Source organism: Taudactylus pleione, unplaced genomic scaffold, assembly GCF_031769625.1.
Source record: "Taudactylus pleione unplaced genomic scaffold, aTauple2 ptg000070l, whole genome shotgun sequence".
Classification (NCBI taxonomy): domain Eukaryota; kingdom Metazoa; phylum Chordata; class Amphibia; order Anura; family Myobatrachidae; genus Taudactylus; species Taudactylus pleione.
The window spans coordinates 1,224,957-1,246,419 of NW_028284472.1; the positions used below are offsets into that span (position 1 = coordinate 1,224,957).

The following is a 21,463-nucleotide window of genomic DNA, read 5'->3' on the forward strand; positions in this document are numbered from 1 at the left end:
GAATTTAGTAGAAGGGCACAAAGGATGCATGCTATGACTGCCTCTTGGACTTGCTAGCTAATGCTTCACCAGACAATCTATCTAGAGTTGATATGTTGTCATCATTCCATGCTTTGAAATTTCACTAAGTGCTTGCCCTCCAAGCCCATGTCCATCCTCTTTTTGTTCACAAAGTGTTTGAACTTTTCTCTCAATCTTAATCAATTAGTTTTGCTATATTATTTGTCTCGCTCTTTTATTAAACTTTGCTCGAGTAGTCCCCTTCAGTTCCACTGAAAATAAAAAATCTATTTCCTACTTACCATATCTTTTCCCTCAGAGTAGGAGAATTGCAATAGGCATTCAAAGGAAACTTAACTTTGAAAAATGGAATGAAGACAAAGATGAATATAATCATATTTGAATGATTTTTTATGATTTGTATTCAACTTTGACTATTGCTGTAGAGTTCTTTTATTGGTTTGCTTGTTATCTTTGGATTTTCTAGAGAGTTTACATATGGTAAAAAGCTGTAATTTGCGAAAAATGGAGATGCCGGGGATTGAACCCGGGGCCTCATACATGCAAAGCATGCGCTCTACCACTGAGATACATCCCCTATGAGCTGCTATGTTTTTTTGCACAAGTGATTGCAGCTTTACATTTCACTAGAGATTTACAACTTTTCAGTGTTATTAGGGATATCTTAGAGGATGGAAGGATAACCATTATACCATGCTTGACTTCAAGGACTTCATGGTTTTCATGGCTGATGAGAATGCAAGTAGATGCCCATTGTGAACATTGGAATGCTCTTAAACTTCTCCATCGGAGACTGGTTTATCATCAGAATCCCCTACTTTTACTAATGAATGGTTTGGATATTGATCAAGTTTTGCTAACTAGAGGGCTGTCTTACATTCTTTTTGGTCATCAGTGTCAGAAATTAGCAGAATGGCACAAAGGATGCATGCTATTACTGCCTCTTGGGCTAGCTAGCTAATTCTTCACCAGACAATCTATCTAGAGTTGATATGTTGTCATCATTCCATGCTTTGAAATTTCATTAAGTGCTTGCCCTCCAAGCCCATGTCCATCCTCTTTATGTTCACAAAGTGTTTGAATTTGTCTCTCAATCTTAATTAATTAGTTTTGCTATATTATTTGTCTCGCTCTTTTATTAAACTTTGCTCGGGTAGTTGCCTTCAGTTCCCACTGAAAATAAAAAATCTATTTCCTACTTACCATATATTTTCCCTCAGTGGAGTAGAATGGCTATAGGCATTCAATGGGAACTTTACTTTGAAAAATGGAATGAAGAAGATGTTGAATATAATCATATTTGACTGATTTTTTATGATTTGTATTCAACTTTGACTATTGCTGTAGAGTACTTTTATTGGTTTGCTTGTTATCTGTGGCTCTTCTAGAGAGTTTACCTATGGTAAAAAGCTGTATTTTACAAAACATGGAGATGCTGGGGATTGAACCCGGGGTCTCACACACGCAAAGCATGCGCTCTACCAGTGAGATACATCCCCTAAGAGCTGCTATATTTTTATACAAAAGTTATTGCAGCTTTACATTTCACTAGAGATTTACTACTTTTCAGTGTTATTAGGGAATATCTTAGAGGATGGAAGTATAACCATTATACCATGCTTGACTTCAAGGATTTTATGGTTTTCATGGCTGATGAGAATGCAAGGAGATTCCCATTCCGAACATTGAAATGCTCTTAAAGTTCTCCATCAGAGACTGGTTTATCATCAGAATACCCTACTTTTTCTAATGAATGGTGTGGATATTGATCAAGTTTTGCTAACTAGAGGGCTTTCTTACATTCTGTTTGGTCATCAGTGTCAGAACTTAGTAGAAGGGCACAAAGGATGCATGCTGTGACTGCTTCTTGGGCTAGCTAGCTAATGCTTCACCAGACAATCTATCTAGAGTTGATATGTTGTCATCATTCCATGCTTTGAAATTTCATTAAGTACTTGCCCTCCAAGTTCATGTCCATCCTCTTTTTGTTCACAAAGTGTTTGAACTTGTCTCTCAATCTTAATCAATTAGTTTTACTACATTATTTGTCTCGCTCTTTTATTAAACTTTGCTCAGGTAGTCGCCTTCAGTTCCCACTGAAAAAAAAAAATCTATTTCCTACTTACCATATGTTTTCCCTCAGTGTAGGAGAATGGCAATAAACATTCAATGGGAACTTTACTTTGAAAAATGGAATGAAGACGATGTTGAATATAATCATATTTGATTGATTTTTTATGATTTGTATTCAACTTTGACTATTGCTGTAGAGTACTTTTATTGGTTTGCTTGTTATCTGTGGCTCTTCTAGAGAGTTTACATATGGTAAAAAGCTGTATTTTACAAAACATGGAAATGCCAGGGATTGAACCCAGGGCCTCATACATGCAAAGCATGCCCTCTACCACTGAGCTACATCCCCTAAGAGTTGCTATATTTTTATACAAAAGTTACTGCAGCTTTACATTTCACTAGAGATTTACTACTTTTCAGTGTTATTAGGGACATCTTAGAGGATGGAAGTATAACCATTATACCATGCTTGACTTCAAGGACTTTATGGTTTTCATGGCTGATGAGAATGCAAGGAGATGCCCATTCCGAACATTGGAATGCTCTTAAAGTTCTCCATCAGAGACTGGTTTATCATCAGAATCCCCTACTTTTTCTAATGAATATTGTGGATATTGATCAAGTTTTGCTAACTAGAGGGCTTTCTTACATTCTGTTTGGTCATCAGTGTCAGAACTTAGTAGAAGGGCACAAAGGATGCATGCTATGACTGCCTCTTGGGCATTGCTAACTAGTGCTTCACCAGACAATCTATCTAGAGTTGATATGTTGTCATCATTCCATGCTTTGAAATTTCATTAAGTGCTTGCCCTCCAAGCCCATGTCCATCCTCTTTATGTTCACAAAGTGTTTGAACTTGTCTCTCAATCTTAATCAATTGGTTTTGCTATATTATTTGTCTCGCTCTTTTTTTAAACTTTTCTCGGGTAGTCGCCTTCAGTTCCCACTGAAAATAAAAAATCTATTTCCTACTTACCATATGTTTTACCACAGTGTAGGAGAATGGCAATAGGCATTCAATGGGATTTTTACTTTGAAAAATGGATTGAAGACGCTGATGAATATAATCATATTTGATTGATTTTTTATGATTTGTATTCAACTTTGACTATTGCTGTGGAGTACTTTTATGGGTTTGCTTGTTATCTTTGGCTCTTCTAGAGAGTTTACATATGATGAAAAGCTGTATTTTGCAAAACATGGAGATGCCGGGGATTGAACACGGGGCCTCATACATGCAAAGCATGCGCTCTAACAGTGAGATACATCCCCTATGAGTTGCTATTCTTTTATGCAAAAGTGATTGCAGCTTTACATTTCACTAGAGATTAACTACTTTTCAGTGTTATTAGGGACATCTTAGAGGATGGAAGTATAACCATTATACCATGCTTGACTTCAAGGACTTTGTGGTTTTCATGGCTGATGAGAATGCAAGGAGATGCCAATTCTGAACATTGGAATGCTCTTAAAGTACTCCATCAGAGACTGGTTTATCATCAGAATACCCTACTTTTTCTAATGAATGGTGTGGATAGTGAACAAGTTTTGCTTACTAGAGGGCTTTCTTACATTCTGTTTGGTCATCAGTGTCAGAACTTAGTAGAAGGGCACAAAGGATGCATGCTATGACTTCCTCTTGGGCATTGCTAACTAGTGCTTCACCAGACAATCTATCTAGAGTTGATATGTTGTCATCATTCCATGCTTTGAAATTTCATGAAGTGCTTGCCCTCCAAGTTCATGTCCATCCTCTTTTTGTTCACAAAGTGTTTGAACTTGTCTCTCAATCTTAATCAATTAGTTTTACTATATTATTTGTCTCGCTCTTTTATTAAACTTTGCTCAGGTAGTCGCCCTCAGTTCCCACTGAAAATAAAAAATTTATTTCCTACTTACCATATGTTTTCCCTCAGTGGAGGAGAATGGCTATAGGCATTCAATGGGAACTTTACTTTGAAAAATGGAATGAAGACGATGTTGAATATAATCATATTTGATTGATTTTTTATGATTTGTATTCAACTTTGACTTTTGCTGTAGAGTACTTTTATTGGTTTGCTTGTTATCTGTGGCTCTTCTAGAGAGTTTACATATGGTAAAAAGCTGTATTTTACAAAACATGGAAATGCCGGGGATTGAACCCAGAGCTCCATACATGCAAAGCATGCGCTCTACCACTGAGCTACATCCCCTAAGAGTTGCTATATTTTTATACAAAAGTCATTGCAGCTTTACATTTCACTAGAGATTTACTACTTTTCAGTGTTATTAGGGACATCTTAGAGGATGGAAGTATAACCATTATACCATGCTTGACTTCAAGGACTTTATGGTTTTCATGGCTGATGAGAATGCAAGGAGATTCCCATTCCGAACATTGGAATGCTCTTAAAGTTCTCCATCAGAGACTGGTTTATCATTAGAATACCCTACTTTTTCTAATGAATGGTGTGGATATTGATCAAGTTTTGCTAACTAGAGGGCTTTCTTACATTCTGTTTGGTCATCAGTGTCAGAACTTAGTAGAAGGGCACAAAGGATGCATGCTATGACTGCCTCTTGGGCATTGCTAACTAGTGCTTCACCAGACAATCTATCTAGAGTTGATATGTTGTCATCATTCCATGCTTTGAAATTTCATTAAGTGCTTGCCCTCCAAGCCCATGTCCATCCTCTTTATGTTCACAAAGTGTTTGAACTTGTCTCTCAATCTTAATCAATTAGTTTTGCTATATTATTTGTCTCGCTCTTTTATTAAACTTTTCTCGGGTAGTCGCCTTCAGTTCCCACTGAAAATAAAAAATCTATTTCCTACTTACCATATGTTTTACCACAGTGTAGGAGAATGGCAATAGGCATTCAATGGGATTTTTACTTTGAAAAATGGATTGAAGACGCTGATGAATATAATCATATTTGATTGATTTTTTATGATTTGTATTCAACTTTGACTATTGCTGTGGAGTACTTTTATGGGTTTGCTTGTTATCTTTGGCTCTTCTAGAGAGTTTACATATGATGAAAAGCTGTATTTTGCAAAACATGGAGATGCCGGGGATTGAACGCGGGGCCTCATACATGCAAAGCATGCGCTCTACCACTGAGATACATCCCCTATGAGTTGCTATTCTTTTATGCAAAAGTGATTGCAGCTTTACATTTCACTAGAGATTAACTACTTTTCAGTGTTATTAGGGACATCTTAGAGGATGGAAGTATAACCATTATACCATGCTTGACTTCAAGGACTTTATGGTTTTCATGGCTGATGAGAATGCAAGGAGATGCCCATTCCGAACATTGGAATGCTCTTAAAGTACTCCATCAGTGACTGGTTTATCATCAGAATACCCTAATTTTTCTAATGAATGGTGTGGATATTGATCAAGTTTTGCTAACTAGAGGGCTTTCTTACATTCTGTTTGGTCATCAGTGTCAGAACTTAGTAGAAGGGCACAAAGGATGCATGCTATAACTGCCTCTTGGGCATTGCTAACTAATGCTTCACCAGACAATCTATCTAGAGTTGATATGTTGTCATCATTCCATGCTTTGAAATTTCATTAAGTGCTTGCCCTCCAAGCCCTTGTCCATCCTCTTTCTGTTCACAAAGTGTTTGAACTTGTCTCTCAATCTTAATCAATTAGTTTTACTATATCATTTGTCTCACTCTTTTATTAAACTTTGCTCAGGTATTCGCCTTCAGTTCCCACTGAAAATAAAAAAAACTATTCCCTACTTTCCATATGTTTTCCCTCAGTGTAGGAGAATGGCATAAGGCATTCAATGGGAACTTTACTTTGAAAAATGGTATGAAGAAGATGTTGAAAATAATCATATTTGATTGATTTTTTATGATTTGTATTCAACTAAGACTATTGCTGTAGATTACTTTTATTGGTTTGCTTGTTATCTGTGTCTCTTCTAGAGAGTTTACATATGGTAAAAAGCTGTATTTTGCAAAACATGGAGATGCCTGGGATTGAACCCGGGGCCTCCTACATGCAAAGCACTGAGCTACATCCCCTTAGAGCTGCTATTTTCTTATGCAAAAGTGATTGCAGCTTTACATTTCACTAGAGATTTACTACTTTTCAGTGTTATTAGGGACATCTTAGAGGATGGAAGTATAACCATTATACCATGCTTGACTTCAAGGACTTTATGGTTTTCATGGCTGATGAGAATGCAAGGAGATGCCCATTCCGAACATTGGAATGCTCTTAAAGTTCTCCATCAGAGACTGGTTTATCATCAGAATCCCCTACTTTTACTAATGAATGGTGTAGATATTGATCAAGTTTTGCTAACTAGAGGGCTTTCTTACATTCTGTTTGGTCATCAGTGTCAGAATTTAGTAGAAGGGCACAAAGGATGCATGCTATGACTGCCTCTTGGGCATTGCTAACTAATGCTTCACCAGACAATCTATCTAGAGTTGATATGTTGTCATCATTCCATGCTTTGAAATTTCATTAAGTGCTTGCCCTCCAAGCCCTTGTACATCCTCTTTCTGTTCACAAAGTGTTTAAACTTGTCTCTCAATCTTAATCAATTAGTTTTACTATATTATTTGTCTCGCTCTTTTATTAAACTTTGCTCAGGTAGTCGCCTTCAGTTCCCACTGAAAATAAAAAAAACTATTCCCTACTTTCCATATGTTTTCCCTCAGTGTAGGAGAATGGCAATTGGCATTCAATGGGAACTTTACTTTGAAAAATGGTATGAAGAAGATGTTGAAAATAATCATATTTGATTGATTTTTTATGATTTGTATTCAACTTTGACTATTGCTGTAGATTACTTTTATTGGTTTGCTTGTTATCTGTGTCTCTTCTAGAGAGTTTACATATGGTAAAAAGCTGTATTTTGCAAAACATGGAGATGCCTGGGATTGAACCCGGGGCCTCCTACATGCAAAGCACTGAGCTACATCCCCTTATAGCTGCTATTTTCTTATGCAAAAGTGATTGCAGCTTTACATTTCACTAGAGATTTACTACTTTTCAGTGTTATTAGGGACATCTTAGAGGATGGAAGTATAATCATTATACCATGCTTGACTTCAAGGACTTTATGGTTTTCATGGCTGATGAGAATGCAAGGAGATGCCCATTCCAAACATTGGAATGCTCTTAAAGTTCTCCATCAGAGACTGGTTTGTCATCAGAATACCCTACTTTTTCTAATGAATGGTGTGGATATTGATCAAGTTTTGCTAACTAGAGGGCTTTCTTACATTCTGTTTGGTCATCAGTGTCAGAACTTAGTAGAAGGGCACAAAGGATGCATGCTATGACTGCCTCTTGGGCATTGCTAACTAATGCTTCACCAGACAATCTATCTAGAGTTGATATGTTGTCATCATTCCATGCTTTGGAATTTCATTAAGTGCTTGCCCTCCAAGCCCATGTCCATCCTCTTTCTGCTCACAAAGTGTTTGAACTTGTCTCTCAATCTTAATCAATTAGTTTTACTATATCATTTGTCTCACTCTTTTATTAAACTTTGCTCAGGTAGTCGCCTTCAGTTCCCACTGAAAATAAAAAAACTATTTCCTACTTTCCATATGTTTTCCCTCAGTCTAGGAGAATGGCAATAGGCATTCAATGGGAACTTTACTTTGAAAAATGCTATGAAGAAGATGTTGAAAATAATCATATTTGATTGATTTTATATGATTTGTATTCAACTTTGACTATTGCTGTAGATTACTTTTATTGGTTTGCTTGTTATCTGTGTCTCTTCTAGAGAGTTTACATATGGTAAAAAGCTGTATTTTGCAAAACATGGAGATGCCTGGGATTGAACCCGGGGCCTCCTACATGCAAAGCACTGAGCTACATCCCCTTAGAGCTGCTATTTTCTTATGCAAAAGTGATTGCAGCTTTACATTTCACTAGAGATTTACTACTTTTCAGTGTTATTAGGGACATCTTAGAGGATGGAAGTATAACCATTATACCATGCTTGACTTCAAGGACTTTATGGTTTTCATGGCTGATGAGAATGCAAGGAGATGCCCATTCCGAACATTGGAATGCTCTTAAAGTTCTCCATCAGAGACTGGTTTATCATCAGAATCCCCTACTTTTACTAATGAATGGTGTAGATATTGATCAAGTTTTGCTAACTAGAGGGCTTTCTTACATTCTGTTTGGTCATCAGTGTCAGAATTTAGTAGAAGGGCACAAAGGATGCATGCTATGGCTGCCTCTTGGGCATTGCTAACTAATGCTTCACCAGACAATCTATCTAGAGTTGATATGTTGTCATCATTCCATGCTTTGAAATTTCATTAAGTGCTTGCCCTCCAAGCCCTTGTCCATCCTCTTTTTGTTCACAAAGTGTTTAAACTTGTCTCTCAATCTTAATCAATTAGTTTTACTATATTATTTGTCTCGCTCTTTTATTAAACTTTGCTCAGGTAGTCGCCTTCAGTTCCCACTGAAAATAAAAAATCTATTTCCTACTTACCATATGTTTTCCCTCAGTGTAGGAGAATGGCTATAGGCATTCAATGGGAACTTTACTTTGAAAAATGGTATGAAGACGATGTTGAATATAATCATATTTGATTGATTTTTTATGATTTGTATTCAACTTTGACTGTTGCTGTAGAGTACTTTTATTGGATTGCTTGTTATCTGTGGCTCTTCTAGAGAGTTTACATATCGTAAAAAGCTGCATTTTGCAAAACATGGAGATGCCGGGGATTGAACCCGGGGCCTCATACATGCAAAGCATGCGCTCTACCACTGAGCTACATCCCCTATGAGCTGCTATACTATTATACAAAAGTGATTGCTGCTTTACATTTCACTAGAGATTTACTACTTTTCAGTGTTATTAGGGACATCTTAGAGGATGGAAGTATAACCATTATACCATGCTTGACTTCAATGACTTTATGGTTTTCATGGCTGATGAGAATGCAAGGAGATGCCCATTCCAAACATTGGAATGCTCTTAAAGTTCTCCATCAGAGACTGGTTTGTCATCAGAATACCCTACTTTTTCTAATGAATGGTGTGGATATTGATCAAGTTTTGCTAACTAGAGGGCTTTCTTACATTCTGTTTGGTCATCAGTGTCAGAACTTAGTAGAAGGGCACAAAGGATGCATGCTATGACTGCCTCTTGGGCATTGCTAACTAATGCTTCACCAGACAATCTATCTAGAGTTGATATGTTGTCATCATTCCATGCTTTGAAATTTCATTAAGTGCTTGCCCTCCAAGCCCATGTCCATCCTCTTTTTGTTCACAAAGTGTTTGAACTTGTCTCTCAATCTTAATCAATTAGTTTTACTATATTATTTGTCTCGCTCTTTTATTAAACTTTGCTCAGGTTGTAGCCTTCAGTTCCCACTGAAAATAAATAATCTATTTCCTACTTACCATATGTTTTCCCTCAGTGTAGGAGAATGGCTATAGGCATTCAATGGGAACTTTACTTTGAAAAATGGTATGAAGACGATGTTGAATATAATCATATTTGATTGATTTTTAATGATTTGTATTCAACTTTGACTGTTGCTGTAGAGTACTTTTATTGGATTGCTTGTTATCTGTGGCTCTTCTAGAGAGTTTACATATGGTAAAAAGCTGCATTTTGCAAAACATGGAGATGCCAGAGATTGAACCCGGGGCCTCATACATGCAAAGCATGCGCTCTACCACTGAGCTACATCCCCTATGAGCAGCTATATTTTTATACAAAAGTGATTGCAGCTTTACATTTCACTAGAAATTTACTACTTTTCAGTGTTATTAGAGACATCTTAGAGGATGGAAGTATAACCATTATACCATGCTTGACTTCAAGGACTTTATGGTTTTCATGGCTGATGAGAATGCAAGGAGATGCCCATTCCAAACATTGGAATGCTCTTAAAGTTCTCCATCAGAGACTGGTTTATCATCAGAATCCCCTACTTTTACTAATGAATGGTGTAGATATTGATCAAGTTTTGCTAACTAGAGGGCATTCTTACATTCTGTTTGGTCATCAGTGTCAGAATTTAGTAGAAGGGCACAAAGGATGCATGCTATAACTGCCTCTTGGGCATTGCTAACTAATGCTTCACCAGACAATCTATCTAGAGTTGATATGTTGTCATCATTCCATGCTTTGAAATTTCATTAAGTGCTTGCCCTCCAAGCCCTTGTCCATCCTCTTTCTGTTCACAAAGTGTTTGAACTTGTCTCTCAATCTTAATCAATTAGTTTTACTATATCATTTGTCTCACTCTTTTATTAAACTTTGCTCAGGTATTCGCCTTCAGTTCCCACTGAAAATAAAAAAAACTATTCCCTACTTTCCATATGTTTTCCCTCAGTGTAGGAGAATGGCATAAGGCATTCAATGGGAACTTTACTTTGAAAAATGGTATGAAGAAGATGTTGAAAATAATCATATTTGATTGATTTTTTATGATTTGTATTCAACTAAGACTATTGCTGTAGATTACTTTTATTGGTTTGCTTGTTATCTGTGTCTCTTCTAGAGAGTTTACATATGGTAAAAAGCTGTATTTTGCAAAACATGGAGATGCCTGGGATTGAACCCGGGGCCTCCTACATGCAAAGCACTGAGCTACATCCCCTTAGAGCTGCTATTTTCTTATGCAAAAGTGATTGCAGCTTTACATTTCACTAGAGATTTACTACTTTTCAGTGTTATTAGGGACATCTTAGAGGATGGAAGTATAACCATTATACCATGCTTGACTTCAAGGACTTTATGGTTTTCATGGCTGATGAGAATGCAAGGAGATGCCCATTCCGAACATTGGAATGCTCTTAAAGTTCTCCATCAGAGACTGGTTTATCATCAGAATCCCCTACTTTTACTAATGAATGGTGTAGATATTGATCAAGTTTTGCTAACTAGAGGGCTTTCTTACATTCTGTTTGGTCATCAGTGTCAGAATTTAGTAGAAGGGCACAAAGGATGCATGCTATGACTGCCTCTTGGGCATTGCTAACTAATGCTTCACCAGACAATCTATCTAGAGTTGATATGTTGTCATAATTCCATGCTTTGAAATTTCATTAAGTGCTTGCCCTCCAAGCCCTTGTCCATCCTCTTTCTGTTCACAAAGTGTTCAAACTTGTCTCTCAATCTTAATCAATTAGTTTTACTATATTATTTGTCTCGCTCTTTTATTAAACTTTGCTCAGGTAGTCGCCTTCAGTTCCCACTGAAAATAAAAAATCTATTTCCTACTTACCATATGTTTTCCCTCAGTGTAGGAGAATGGCTATAGGCATTCAATGGGAACTTTACTTTGAAAAATGGTATGAAGACGATGTTAAATATAATCATATTTGATTGATTTTTTATGATTTGTATTCAACTTTGACTGTTGCTGTAGAGTACTTTTATTGGATTGCTTGTTATCTGTGGCTCTTCTAGAGAGTTTACATATGGTAAAAAGCTGCATTTTGCAAAACATGGAGATGCCGGGGATTGAAACCGGGGCCTCATACATGCAAAGCATGCGCTCTACCACTGAGCTACATCCCCTATGAGCTGCTATATTTTTATACAAAAGTGATTGCAGCTTTACATTTCACTAGAGATTTACTACTTTTCAGTGTTATTAGGGACATCTTAGAGGATGGAAGTATAATCATTATACCATGCTTGACTTCAAGGACTTTATGGTTTTCATGGCTGATGAGAATGCAAGGAGATGCCCATTCCAAACATTGGAATGCTCTTAAAGTTCTCCATCAGAGACTGGTTTGTCATCAGAATACCCTACTTTTTCTAATGAATGGTGTGGATATTGATCAAGTTTTGCTAACTAGAGGGCTTTCTTACATTCTGTTTGGTCATCAGTGTCAGAACTTAGTAGAAGGGCACAAAGGATGCATGCTATGACTGCCTCTTGGGCATTGCTAACTAATGCTTCACCAGACAATCTATCTAGAGTTGATATGTTGTCATCATTCCATGCTTTGGAATTTCATTAAGTGCTTGCCCTCCAAGCCCATGTCCATCCTCTTTTTGTTCACAAAGTGTTTGAACTTGTCTCTCAATCTTAATCAATTAGTTTTACTATATTATTTGTCTCGCTCTTTTATTAAACTTTGCTCAGGTAGTAGCCTTCAGTTCCCACTGAAAATAAAAAATCTATTTCCTACTTACCATATGTTTTCCCTCAGTGTAGGAGAATGGCAATAGGCATTCAATGGGAACTTTACTTTGAAAAATGGTATGAAGAAGATGTTGAAAATAATCATATTTGATTGATTTTTTATGATTTGTATTCAACTTTGACTATTGCTGTAGATTGCTTTTATTGGTTTGCTTGTTATCTGTGTCTCTTCTAGAGAGTTTACATATGGTAAAAAGCTGTATTTTGCAAAACATGGAGATGCCTGGGATTGAACCCGGGGCCTCCTACATGCAAAGCACTGAGCTACATCCCCTTAGAGCTGCTATTTTCTTATGCAAAAGTGATTGCAGCTTTACATTTCACTAGAGATTTACTACTTTTCAGTGTTATTAGGGACATCTTAGAGGATGGAAGTATAACCATTATACCATGCTTGACTTCAAGGACTTTATGGTTTTCATGGCTGATGAGAATGCAAGGAGATGCCCATTCCAAACATTGGAATGCTCTTAAAGTTCTCCATCAGAGACTGGTTTGTCATCAGAATACCCTACTTTTTCTAATGAATGGTGTGGAAATTGATCAAGTTTTGCTAACTAGAGGGCTTTCTTACATTCTGTTGGTCATCAGTGTCAGAACTTAGTAGAAGGGCACAAAGGATGCATGCTATGACTGCCTCTTGGGCATTGCTAACTAATGCTTCACCAGACAATCTATCTAGAGTTGATATGTTGTCATCATTCCATGCTTTGAAATTTCATTAAGTGCTTGCCCTCCAAGCCCTTGTCCATCCTCTTTTTGTTCACAAAGTGTTTAAACTTGTCTCTCAATCTTAATCAATTAGTTTTACTATATTATTTGTCTCGCTCTTTTATTAAACTTTGCTCAGGTAGTCGCCTTCAGTTCCCACTGAAAATAAAAAATCTATTTCCTACTTACCATATGTTTTCCCTCAGTGTAGGAGAATGGCTATAGGCATTCAATGGGAACTTTACTTTGAAAAATGGTATGAAGACGATGTTAAATATAATCATATTTGATTGATTTTTTATGATTTGTATTCAACTTTGACTGTTGCTGTAGAGTACTTTTATTGGATTGCTTGTTATCTGTGGCTCTTCTAGAGAGTTTACATATGGTAAAAAGCTGCATTTTGCAAAACATGGAGATGCCGGGGATTGAAACCGGGGCCTCATACATGCAAAGCATGCGCTCTACCACTGAGCTACATCCCCTATGAGCTGCTATATTTTTATACAAAAGTGATTGCAGCTTTACATTTCACTAGAGATTTACTACTTTTCAGTGTTATTAGGGACATCTTAGAGGATGGAAGTATAATCATTATACCATGCTTGACTTCAAGGACTTTATGGTTTTCATGGCTGATGAGAATGCAAGGAGATGCCCATTCCAAACATTGGAATGCTCTTAAAGTTCTCCATCAGAGACTGGTTTGTCATCAGAATACCCTACTTTTTCTAATGAATGGTGTGGATATTGATCAAGTTTTGCTAACTAGAGGGCTTTCTTACATTCTGTTTGGTCATCAGTGTCAGAACTTAGTAGAAGGGCACAAAGGATGCATGCTATGACTGCCTCTTGGGCATTGCTAACTAATGCTTCACCAGACAATCTATCTAGAGTTGATATGTTGTCATCATTCCATGCTTTGGAATTTCATTAAGTGCTTGCCCTCCAAGCCCATGTCCATCCTCTTTTTGTTCACAAAGTGTTTGAACTTGTCTCTCAATCTTAATCAATTAGTTTTACTATATTATTTGTCTCGCTCTTTTATTAAACTTTGCTCAGGTAGTAGCCTTCAGTTCCCACTGAAAATAAAAAATCTATTTCCTACTTACCATATGTTTTCCCTCAGTGTAGGAGAATGGCAATAGGCATTCAATGGGAACTTTACTTTGAAAAATGGTATGAAGAAGATGTTGAAAATAATCATATTTGATTGATTTTTTATGATTTGTATTCAACTTTGACTATTGCTGTAGATTGCTTTTATTGGTTTGCTTGTTATCTGTGTCTCTTCTAGAGAGTTTACATATGGTAAAAAGCTGTATTTTGCAAAACATGGAGATGCCTGGGATTGAACCCGGGGCCTCCTACATGCAAAGCACTGAGCTACATCCCCTTAGAGCTGCTATTTTCTTATGCAAAAGTGATTGCAGCTTTACATTTCACTAGAGATTTACTACTTTTCAGTGTTATTAGGGACATCTTAGAGGATGGAAGTATAACCATTATACCATGCTTGACTTCAAGGACTTTATGGTTTTCATGGCTGATGAGAATGCAAGGAGATGCCCATTCCAAACATTGGAATGCTCTTAAAGTTCTCCATCAGAGACTGGTTTGTCATCAGAATACCCTACTTTTTCTAATGAATGGTGTGGATATTGATCAAGTTTTGCTAACTAGAGGGCTTTCTTACATTCTGTTTGGTCATCAGTGTCAGAACTTAGTAGAAGGGCACAAAGGATGCATGCTATGACTGCCTCTTGGGCATTGCTAACTAATGCTTCACCAGACAATCTATCTAGAGTTGATATGTTGTCATCATTCCATGCTTTGAAATTTCATTAAGTGCTTGCCCTCCAAGCCCATGTCCATCCTCTTTTTGTTCACAAAGTGTTTGAACTTGTCTCTCAATCTTAATCAATTAGTTTTACTATATTATTTGTCTCGCTCTTTTATTAAACTTTGCTCAGGTAGTAGCCTTCAGTTCCCACTGAAAATAAATAATCTATTTCCTACTTACCATATGTTTTCCCTCAGTGTAGGAGAATGGCTATAGGCATTCAATGGGAACTTTACTTTGAAAAATGGTATAAAGACGATGTTGAATATAATCATATTTGATTGATTTTTTATGATTTGTATTCAACTTTGACTGTTGCTGTAGAGTACTTTTATTGGATTGCTTGTTATCTGTGGCTCTTCTAGAGAGTTTACATATGGTAAAAAGCTGCATTTTGCAAAACATGGAGATGCCAGAGATTGAACCCGGGGCCTCATACATGCAAAGCATGCGCTCTACCACTGAGCTACATCCCCTATGAGCAGCTATATTTTTATACAAAAGTGATTGCAGCTTTACTTTTCACTAGAAATTTACTACTTTTCAGTGTTATTAGAGACATCTTAGAGGATGGAAGTATAACCATTATACCATGCTTGACTTCAAGAACTTTATGGTTTTCATGGCTGATGAGAATGCAAGGAGATGCCCATTCCAAACATTGGAATGCTCTTAAAGTTCTCCATCAGAGACTGGTTTATCATCAGAATCCCCTACTTTTACTAATGAATGGTGTAGATATTGATCAAGTTTTGCTAACTAGAGGGCATTCTTACATTCTGTTTGGTCATCAGTGTCAGAATTTAGTAGAAGGGCACAAAGGATGCATGTTATAACTGCCTCTTGGGCATTGCTAACTAATGCTTCACCAGACAATCTATCTAGAGTTGATATGTTGTCATCATTCCATGCTTTGAAATTTCATTAAGTGCTTGCCCTCCAAGCCCTTGTCCATCCTCTTTCTGTTCACAAAGTGTTTGAACTTGTCTCTCAATCTTAATCAATTAGTTTTACAATATCATTTGTCTCACTCTTTTATTAAACTTTGCTCAGGTATTCGCCTTCAGTTCCCACTGAAAATAAAAAAAACTATTCCCTACTTTCCATATGTTTTCCCTCAGTGTAGGAGAATGGCAATAGGCATTCAATGGAAACTTTACTTTGAAAAATGGTATGAAGAAGATGTTGAAAATAATCATATTTGATTGATTTTTTATTTTTTTGTATTCAACTATGACTATTGCTGTAGATTACTTTTATTGATTTGCTTGTTATCTGTGTCTCTTCTAGAGAGTTTACATATGGTAAAAAGCTGTATTTTGCAAAACATGGAGATGCCTGGGATTGAACCCGGGGCCTCCTACATGCAAAGCACTGAGCTACATCCCCTTAGAGCTGCTATTTTCTTATGCAAAAGTGATTGCAGCTTTATATTTCACAAGAGATTTACTACTTTTCAGTGTTATTAGGGACATCTTAGAGGATGGAAGTATAACCATTATACCATGCTTGACTTCAAGGACTTTATGGTTTTCATGGCTGATGAGAATGCAAGGAGATGCCCATTCCGAACATTGGAATGCTCTTAAAGTTCTCCATCAGAGACTGGTTTATCATCAGAATCCACTACTTTTACTAATGACTGGTGTAGATATTGATCAAGTTTTGCTAACTAGAGGGCTTTCTTACATTCTGTTTGGTCATCAGTGTCAGAATTTAGTAGAAGGGCACAAAGGATGCATGCTATGACTGCCTCTTGGGCATTGCTAACTAATGCTTCACCAGACAATCTATCTAGAGTTGATATGTTGTCATCATTCCATGCTTTGAAATTTCATTAAGTGCTTGCCCTCCAAGCCCTTGTCCATCCTCTTTCTGTTCACAAAGTGTTTAAACTTGTCTCTCAATCTTAATCAATTAGTTTTACTATATTATTTGTCTCGCTCTTTTATTAAACTTTGCTCAGGTAGTCGCCTTCAGTTCCCACTGAAAATAAAAAAAACTATTCCCTACTTTCCATATGTTTTCCCTCAGTGTAGGAGAATGGCTATAGGCATTCAATGGGAACTTTACTTTGAAAAATGGTATAAAGACGATGTTGAATATAATCATATTTGATTGATTTTTTATGATTTGTATTCAACTTTGACTGTTGCTGTAGAGTACTTTTATTGGATTGCTTGTTATCTGTGGCTCTTCTAGAGAGTTTACATATGGTAAAAAGCTGCATTTTGCAAAACATGGAGATGCCAGAGATTGAACCCGGGGCCTCATACATGCAAAGCATGCGCTCTACCACTGAGCTACATCCCCTATGAGCAGCTATATTTTTATACAAAAGTGATTGCAGCTTTACTTTTCACTAGAAATTTACTACTTTTCAGTGTTATTAGAGACATCTTAGAGGATGGAAGTATAACCATTATACCATGCTTGACTTCAAGAACTTTATGGTTTTCATGGCTGATGAGAATGCAAGGAGATGCCCATTCCAAACATTGGAATGCTCTTAAAGTTCTCCATCAGAGACTGGTTTATCATCAGAATCCCCTACTTTTACTAATGAATGGTGTAGATATTGATCAAGTTTTGCTAACTAGAGGGCATTCTTACATTCTGTTTGGTCATCAGTGTCAGAATTTAGTAGAAGGGCACAAAGGATGCATGCTATAACTGCCTCTTGGGCATTGCTAACTAATGCTTCACCAGACAATCTATCTAGAGTTGATATGTTGTCATCATTCCATGCTTTGAAATTTCATTAAGTGCTTGCCCTCCAAGCCCTTGTCCATCCTCTTTCTGTTCACAAAGTGTTTGAACTTGTCTCTCAATCTTAATCAATTAGTTTTACAATATCATTTGTCTCACTCTTTTATTAAACTTTGCTCAGGTATTCGCCTTCAGTTCCCACTGAAAATAAAAAAAACTATTCCCTACTTTCCATATGTTTTCCCTCAGTGTAGGAGAATGGCAATAGGCATTCAATGGAAACTTTACTTTGAAAAATGGTATGAAGAAGATGTTGAAAATAATCATATTTGATTGATTTTTTATTTTTTTGTATTCAACTATGACTATTGCTGTAGATTACTTTTATTGATTTGCTTGTTATCTGTGTCTCTTCTAGAGAGTTTACACATGGTAAAAAGCTGTATTTTGCAAAACATGGAGATGCCTGGGATTGAACCCGGGGCCTCCTACATGCAAAGCACTGAGCTACATCCCCTTAGAGCTGCTATTTTCTTATGCAAAAGTGATTGCAGCTTTATATTTCACAAGAGATTTACTACTTTTCAGTGTTATTAGGGACATCTTAGAGGATGGAAGTATAACCATTATACCATGCTTGACTTCAAGGACTTTATGGTTTTCATGGCTGATGAGAATGCAAGGAGATGCCCATTCCGAACATTGGAATGCTCTTAAAGTTCTCCATCAGAGACTGGTTTATCATCAGAATCCACTACTTTTACTAATGACTGGTGTAGATATTGATCAAGTTTTGCTAACTAGAGGGCTTTCTTACATTCTGTTTGGTCATCAGTGTCAGAATTTAGTAGAAGGGCACAAAGGATGCATGCTATGACTGCCTCTTGGGCATTGCTAACTAATGCTTCACCAGACAATCTATCTAGAGTTGATATGTTGTCATCATTCCATGCTTTGAAATTTCATTAAGTGCTTGCCCTCCAAGCCCTTGTCCATCCTCTTTCTGTTCACAAAGTGTTTAAACTTGTCTCTCAATCTTAATCAATTAGTTTTACTATATTATTTGTCTCGCTCTTTTATTAAACTTTGCTCAGGTAGTCGCCTTCAGTTCCCACTGAAAATAAAAAAAACTATTCCCTACTTTCCATATGTTTTCCCTCAGTGTAGGAGAATGGCAATAGGCATTCAATGGAAACTTTACTTTGAAAAATGGTATGAAGAAGATGTTGAAAATAATCATATTTGATTGATTTTTTATGATTTGTATTCAACTTTGACTATTGCTGTAGATTACTTTTATTGGTTTGCTTGTTATCTGTGTCTCTTCTAGAGAGTTTACATATGGTAAAAAGCTGTATTTTGCAAAACATGGAGATGCCTGGGATTGAACCCGGGGCCTCCTACATGCAAAGCACTGAGCTACATCCCCTTAGAGCTGCTATTTTCTTATGCAAAAGTGATTGCAGCTTTACATTTCACTAGAGATTTACTACTTTTCAGTGTTATTAGGGACATCTTAGAGGATGGAAGTATAACCTTTATACCATGCTTGACTTCAAGGACTTTATGGTTTTCATTGCTGATGAGAATGCAAGTAGATGCCCATTCCGAACATTGGAATGCTCTTAAAGTTCTCCATCAGAGAATGGTTTATCATCAGAATCCCCTACTTTTACTAATGAATGGTGTGGATATTGATCAAGTTTTGCTAACTAGAGGGCTTTCTTACATTCTGTTTGGTCATCAGTGTCAGAACTTAGTAGAAGAGCACAAAGGATGCATGCTATTACTGCCTCTTGGGCTAGCTAGCTAATGCTTCACCAGACAATCTAGCTACAGTTGATATGTTGTCATCAATCCATGCTTTAAAATTTAATTAAGTGCTTGCCCTCCAAGCCCTTGTCCATCCTCTTTTTGTTCACAAAGTGTTTAAACTTGTCTCTCAATCTTAATCAATTAGTTTTACTATATTATTTGTCTCGCTCTTTTATTAAACTTTGCTCAGGTAGTAGCCTTCAGTTCCCACTGAAAATAAATAATCTATTTCCTACTTACCATATGTTTTCCCTCAGTGTAGGAGAATGGCTATAGGCATTCAATGGGAACTTTACTTTGAAAAATGGTATGAAGACGATGTTGAATATAATCATATTTGATTGATTTTTTATGATTTGTATTCAACTTTGACTGTTGCTGTAGAGTACTTTTATTGGATTGCTTGTTATCTGTGGCTCTTCTAGAGAGTTTACATATGGTAAAAAGCTGCATTTTGCAAAACATGGAGATGCCTCATACATGCAAAGCATGCGCTCTACCACTGAGCTATATCCCCTATGAGCTGCTATAGTTTTATACAAAAGTGATTGCAGCTTTATTTTTCACTATAAATTTACTACTTTTCAGTGTTATTAGAGACATCTTAGAGGATGGAAGTATTACCATTATACCATGCTTGACTTCAAGGACTTTATGGTTTTCATGGCTGATGAGAATGCAAGGAGATGCCCATTCCAAACTTTGAAATGCTCTTAAAGTTCTCCATCAGAGACTGGTTTATCATCAGAATCCCCTACTTTTACTAATGAATGGTGTAGATATTGATCAAGTTTTGCTAACTAGAGGGCATTCTTACATTCTGTTTGGTCATCAGTGTCAGAATTTAGTAGAAGGGCACAAAGGATGCATGCTATGACTGCCTCTTGGGCATTGCTTACTAATGCTTCACCAGACAATCTATCTAGAGTTGATATGTTGTCATCATTCCATGCTTTGAAATTTCATTAAGTGCTTGCCCTCCAAGCCCTTGTCCATCCTCTTTCTGTTCACAAAGTGTTTGAACTTGTCTCTCAATCTTAATCACTTAGTTTTGCTATATCATTTGTCTCACTCTTTTATTAAACTTTGCTCAGGTAGTCGCCTTCAGTTCCCACTGAAAATAAAAAAAACTATTCCCTACTTTCCATATGTTTTCCCTCAGTGTAGGAGAATGGCAATAGGCATTCAATGGGAACTTTACTTTGAAAAATGGTATGAAGAAGATGTTGAAAATAATCATATTTGATTGATTTTTTATGATTTGTATTCAACTTTGACTATTGCTGTAGATTACTTTTATTGGTTTGCTTGTTATCTGTGTCTCTTCTAGAGAGTTTACATATGGTAAAAAGCTGTATTTTGCAAAACATGGAGATGCCTGGGATTGAACCCGGGGCCTCCTACATGCAAAGCACTGAGCTACATCCCCTTAGAGCTGCTATTTTCTTATGCAAAAGTGATTGCAGCTTTACATTTCACTAGAGATTTACTACTTTTCAGCGTTATTAGGGACATCTTAGAGGATGGAAGTATAACCATTATACCATGCTTGACTTCAAGGACTTTATGGTTTTCATGGCTGATGAGAATGCAAGGAGATGCCCATTCCGAGCATTGGAATGCTCTTAAAGTTCTCCATCAGAGACTGATTTATCATCAGAATCCCCTACTTTTACTAATGAATATTGGAGATATTGATCAAGTTTTGCTAACTAGAGGGCTTTCTTACATTCTGTTTGGTCATCAGTGTCAGAATTTAGTAGAAGGGCACAAGGGATGCATGCTATGACTGCCTCTTGGGCATTGCTAACTAATGCTTCACCAGACAATCTATGTAGAGTTGATATGTTGTCATCATTTCAAGCTTTGAAATTTCATTAAGTGCTTGCCCTCCAAGCCCTTGTCCATCCTCTTTTTGTTCACAAAGTGTTTGAACTTGTCTCTCAATCTTAATCAATTAGTTTTACTATATTATTTGTCTCGCTCTTTTATTAAACTTTGCTCAGGTAGTCGCCTTCAGTTCCCACTGAAAATAAAAAATTTATTTCCTACTTACCATATGTTTTCCCTCAGTGTAGGAGAATGGCTATATGCATTCAATGGGAACTTTACTTTGAAAA

The 21,463-nt window shown here is 36.8% G+C and overlaps 10 non-coding genes across 10 annotated transcripts; all 10 read right to left on the bottom strand.

Annotated features, from left to right (window-relative positions):
* Positions 1–526: 526 nt before the first annotated feature.
* On the bottom strand, positions 527–598 carry TRNAA-UGC (transfer RNA alanine (anticodon UGC)). Its single transcript has one exon. It is a non-coding gene; the product is annotated as a tRNA-Ala (tRNA).
* A 1,773-nt stretch (positions 599–2,371) lies between these two features.
* Positions 2,372–2,443, bottom strand: TRNAA-UGC (transfer RNA alanine (anticodon UGC)). Its single transcript has one exon. It is a non-coding gene; the product is annotated as a tRNA-Ala (tRNA).
* A 1,774-nt stretch (positions 2,444–4,217) lies between these two features.
* TRNAA-UGC (transfer RNA alanine (anticodon UGC)) lies at positions 4,218–4,289 on the bottom strand. The gene has a single exon. It is a non-coding gene; the product is annotated as a tRNA-Ala (tRNA).
* An 851-nt stretch (positions 4,290–5,140) lies between these two features.
* On the bottom strand, positions 5,141–5,212 carry TRNAA-UGC (transfer RNA alanine (anticodon UGC)). The gene has a single exon. It is a non-coding gene; the product is annotated as a tRNA-Ala (tRNA).
* Positions 5,213–8,798: 3,586 nt separating this feature from the next.
* On the bottom strand, positions 8,799–8,870 carry TRNAA-UGC (transfer RNA alanine (anticodon UGC)). Its single transcript has one exon. It is a non-coding gene; the product is annotated as a tRNA-Ala (tRNA).
* Positions 8,871–9,721: 851 nt separating this feature from the next.
* TRNAA-UGC (transfer RNA alanine (anticodon UGC)) lies at positions 9,722–9,793 on the bottom strand. The gene has a single exon. It is a non-coding gene; the product is annotated as a tRNA-Ala (tRNA).
* A 1,763-nt stretch (positions 9,794–11,556) lies between these two features.
* TRNAA-UGC (transfer RNA alanine (anticodon UGC)) lies at positions 11,557–11,628 on the bottom strand. The gene has a single exon. It is a non-coding gene; the product is annotated as a tRNA-Ala (tRNA).
* Positions 11,629–13,389: 1,761 nt separating this feature from the next.
* TRNAA-UGC (transfer RNA alanine (anticodon UGC)) lies at positions 13,390–13,461 on the bottom strand. Its single transcript has one exon. It is a non-coding gene; the product is annotated as a tRNA-Ala (tRNA).
* Positions 13,462–15,223: 1,762 nt separating this feature from the next.
* Positions 15,224–15,295, bottom strand: TRNAA-UGC (transfer RNA alanine (anticodon UGC)). The gene has a single exon. It is a non-coding gene; the product is annotated as a tRNA-Ala (tRNA).
* Positions 15,296–17,060: 1,765 nt separating this feature from the next.
* On the bottom strand, positions 17,061–17,132 carry TRNAA-UGC (transfer RNA alanine (anticodon UGC)). Its single transcript has one exon. It is a non-coding gene; the product is annotated as a tRNA-Ala (tRNA).
* Positions 17,133–21,463: the final 4,331 nt, after the last annotated feature.